Source organism: Selaginella moellendorffii, unplaced genomic scaffold (genome assembly GCF_000143415.4).
Source record: "Selaginella moellendorffii unplaced genomic scaffold, v1.0 SELMOscaffold_99, whole genome shotgun sequence".
Taxonomy (NCBI): domain Eukaryota; kingdom Viridiplantae; phylum Streptophyta; class Lycopodiopsida; order Selaginellales; family Selaginellaceae; genus Selaginella; species Selaginella moellendorffii.
Genome location: NW_003314360.1, coordinates 585,682 through 590,058, shown reverse-complemented (window position 1 = coordinate 590,058; position 4,377 = coordinate 585,682).

Sequence of the window (4,377 nt, the reverse complement as noted above, 5' to 3'; positions counted from 1 at the left end):
CATGCAAAACGGAGCCAAACGGAGTCTGGCACTATTTCGGTATACCGGTGGTCTAATGTGAGGACATGGATACTCCACCAGCTAGCATGGAATGGAACTTGGGCTTAGACCCAAGCCGGACGCAGAACAAAGATAGGCACGCAAGCGGGAGCTAGACTATGCCTCAGGTTGGTCGGCTATGCCCGACCTACCCACTATCCCTACTATACATTTAGAACCCCCTATACCCCCCCCCCCCCTTAAGGAACACCCACTTTGGGCTTTCACCCCAAGCCTCCCTTAGTATCAAGAGTTAGTCTCTGGGACAAATTTGAAATTTACTAAATATGGAATGTCCCTAGATTGCGAATTTGGACATGGGACGAACACCATTGTGTTCAAGCTGATCTCTACATTCTGTAGATATGCCAAATGAGCAAATCTGGACACTTTCTATAAATAGTATTTGGGACCGAAATGAGACTAACACAAAGGACATGATAGCGAGGGTGTTTGGCAAACACGGTAAGCTATCATCCAGCGATATTGAGGGACTAATTTCAATACGCGAGGGTTCTTGTCAAGCCAGTGCAAGACAGAGCAAAAGAGAACTAAAAAGCCAGACCAAGTATGTTTGGCTAAATAGACACTTAGGAATTCTGTCCTTATGCTCATCCGGCCAAGTACAGATGCAAAGTCCAGTTTACTAACACTTGAACAAGAGGGGTTAATAAAAGGTCTAGCAATACCGACTTCCTGCCATCGTGGCAGTAAGGTAAGAGTGTCTGTAAGGACTAGCCGACAAGTAACTTTCGATACCCAAAGTCACATTCACAACAATCTCACTCTCAACCTCCATAACTTCTATTCTAGCCTTGAGCATTTTTTAGCCCCGAGAATGGCATCTATGCCATTTAACCTTTGCACTTGGTCCAAGTGCTTCACTTGTCCGATCCCATAACCAACACCTAAAGGTACCACCAACATATCAACCCACTACACCAAGGCCATGCCCATTCACCTTTATTACATTAGTGGTCCAACACCATCTATATCACAGTCTCATCTCTCTAAGCCATCCATCCATGAGTGATCATCCCAAATCCACTCCTTAGCATCCTTACGATACTTGCAAACATGGGGAATAGTGTGAGACACAAAATCCCTAGGCCCCAAAGTGGAGCCGGAAGGGCGCCACATGGTAGTGGCCGAAGCGAGAGCCAAACGAGCGTAACACGTTTGGACCAAAAGCTCCGACTTGAAAAGTCAAGAGCGGGAGTGGAACTCCCAACGAAGTGCTCGAGGAACGAGCACGAAGCGAGCAAAAGGCGAGGCTCCAAAAAGGGACCCAAAAGGGCCAACACATGACACGTGGGAGAGTCCGAGATGGACTCGAGTTGGAGTCCGAAGTGGAGTCCGAGATGGACCCGAGTTGGAGTCCGAAGTGGAGTCCGAGATGGACCCGAGTTGGAGTCCGAAGTGGAGTCCGAGATGGAGTCCGAGAAGGAGTCCGAAGTGGAGTCCGAGGTGGACCCGAGATGGACCCGAGTTGGAGTCCGAAGTGGAGTCCGAGATGGACCCGAGATGGAGTCCAAGATGGAGTCCGAGGTGGACCCGAGATGGACCCGAAATGGAGTCCGAGATGGAGTCCGAGATGGACCCGAGATGGAGTCCGAGATGGAGTCCGAGGTGGACCCGAGATGGACCCGAAATGGAGTCCGAGATGGAGTCCGAGATGGACCCGAGATGGACCCGAGATGGAGTCCGAGATGGAGTCCGAGATGGAGTCCGAGATGGAGTCCGAGATGGAGTCCGAGATGGAGTCCGAAGTCGAAACCAAGACCGGGACCGAGATCGAGACCGAGACCGAGACCGAGATCGGGACCGAGACCGAGACCGAGGCCGAGGCCGAGACCGAGCCCGAGCCCGAGTCCGAGTCCGAGTCCGAGTCCGAGTCCGAGTCCGAGTCTGAGTTCGAGTCCGAGTCCGAGTCCGAGTCCGGAGCCTGAGAGGGTGAAAGCCCAAAGCGTTCGTCTCCCAGACCCTGGGGGGTTTGGTGAGCTCCAAAAGTATAGTAGGGGGAGGACTGCAGTGGAGCCAGTTTGGCCAGGAAAGGCCAGTTTGGCCCAGGAAGGCCGGACCCAGTGTTGGGTGATGAGCTGCCCACTGGGAAGTCCAAGACTAGAGTGAACACGGACCGACAAGCGGGGTAGCTTGGTGAAGTGTTCAAGAGCCGGCTCTAGTTCCCCCGGAAGATCGACTGGCCGATGCTCCCAGTCCAAGTGTGGGTGGCACTACCTACTTGGATACCTGGTGTGGCTCAACGGAACCTCGCTCTAAGCCCATGGCTAGAGCACCTAAAGACGAAAGGCGGGGAGAGTACCCATGAGGCTTGCGTAAGGCCACGGTGTTCCGAAATGGTGTCCCAAAGTCCCAGACTGTGGAAAGGAAGAGGGGTAGCCCTCCGGTGTGGTGACCAAGGACACAGTCACACAGTGAGGAAGTCCTAGAGGATAGTGGGACTTAATGGTCGGGCCGGTGGGCCTCGATCCAGTGGCAGTGTTGGCGAACACAGCCAAGGACAGAAAGGGACTTGGTGGGGACCGGAACAGAGATATTGGGGAAGGCTATTCCCCATGTCTGTAGGCATCCTAAGGATGTTATGGAGTGGATCTGGGATGACCACTCATGGATGGATGACCCAGTCTTTGAGAGACGGGATTGGAATGTAGGTGGTGTTGGACCACCAGTGTGACCAAGGTAAATGGGCATGGCCTTAGCGTAACGGGCCGATATGTCAGTGGTACCTTGGGGTGTTGATCATGGGATCAGACACGTGGAGCACTTGGACCAAGTGCTAAGGTTGAGTGGCATGGATGCCATTCTCGGGGCTAGCAAGCCCCAAGTCCTGAGTTAAGCTTATGGAGGTTGTGAATGAGACTCCTCCAAGTGGTCGGAGGTGTGGTTAAGTGACTAAAGTAGAATGGAAAATTTAGTCGCTTACAAATAGCCTTTCCCAATATCCCTTTTTCAATCCCCACCAAATCCTTTTTTGCCTACGGTCATGTTCACCAACACTGCCACTGGGTTAAGGCCAATAGGCCTGACCATTATATCCCAATGACCTCTAGGACTTCCTTCTTGTGTGACTGCATCATTGGTCACCACATAATTGGACTACTCCTCTTCCTTTCCACAATCTGGGACTTTAGGATGACATTTTGAAACACCATAACCTTATGCCATAGCAAGAAACCAGTTAAAGACCTACCCAGAGGGAACAATATACATCCGCAAAACAAAAGAAAGGTTTAGAACAAAAAACCAAAATCATGGCTATTATGCCAGCAAGTGAGCACAAATGGCACACTATGACATACCAACAATCCAACAGCATGAGAGCAAGATCACAACATACTCAGATCTCATAGTGCAAACGTCAACTTACAACTACAAGTGTAGACTCCATTGATTTCCCAAGGCTCAACAGGCTCTACAGAGGGAGGTACAGGGTTTTTGTGACTGCGATAGAGTACTTTGTTGCAAGAAAGCTACCCATGGAGGAGGCAACAGGCTTTTTTGTGGAGTTCTTCGACAGAATTTGCACTACGGATTCTCTCGGAGCAGGCATCAGTGTTATCAGCTCACCAAAAGGCGGGGTCTACATGGACAGGACCGTTTGGACTGATGTGCGGCATTTTCTCGAGAGAGATCGCAGAAGGTGATACTTTACAACGAAATTTTTGGATCTTCTTCGACTCTCATCAACATCAAGGCTTCAGTTGGTGGAATATGGTTTAGCCTGGTTGACGAATAAAAGCCAATTGGTACTCAAGAACATTGAGGACTTCTTCTCAGGCCGCAAAGAATGCTGGATAAGGCTTAACCTGCTGTACACAGAGTGCTCTATCACCATTTTATGACTGACTTGGACTCCTGCCAAGACATGCTTATCAGCAAAGGACAAGGTGATCACTCAAAGATCGATCTGGGGTTTGAGAAGCTGGCTGCTCAGGAACTAGATGGGAAGGTGCCAGCAGAGTTTGTGAGGCAGTTCCTTTACCAAAAGAACAAGGTGCTGTTATGCAACGACACTTTCAAAGTTCCCGGCATGTACTTTGAGACTGCAAAGCTTGAGAGACCATGCACTGGTGTAGACATGGAGGTGACAATCTGCATGGAAAAGCATGCTCACGACAGCAGGTGCTACACTTTGAAAAAATATATTAACGATGTGGATGGCATGGCAGTTTTCCTACTGTTCTGCTGACAGGTAATATTCACTGGTTTGTGAACACTTTTCTGACTGTGGTTGGCAGGTAATGCTCATTGGACTGGCTTCCGACCAGATGCCATCTTTTTCTTGGGCAATCACTCTGGGCGGAAGCGTCGGCTCAT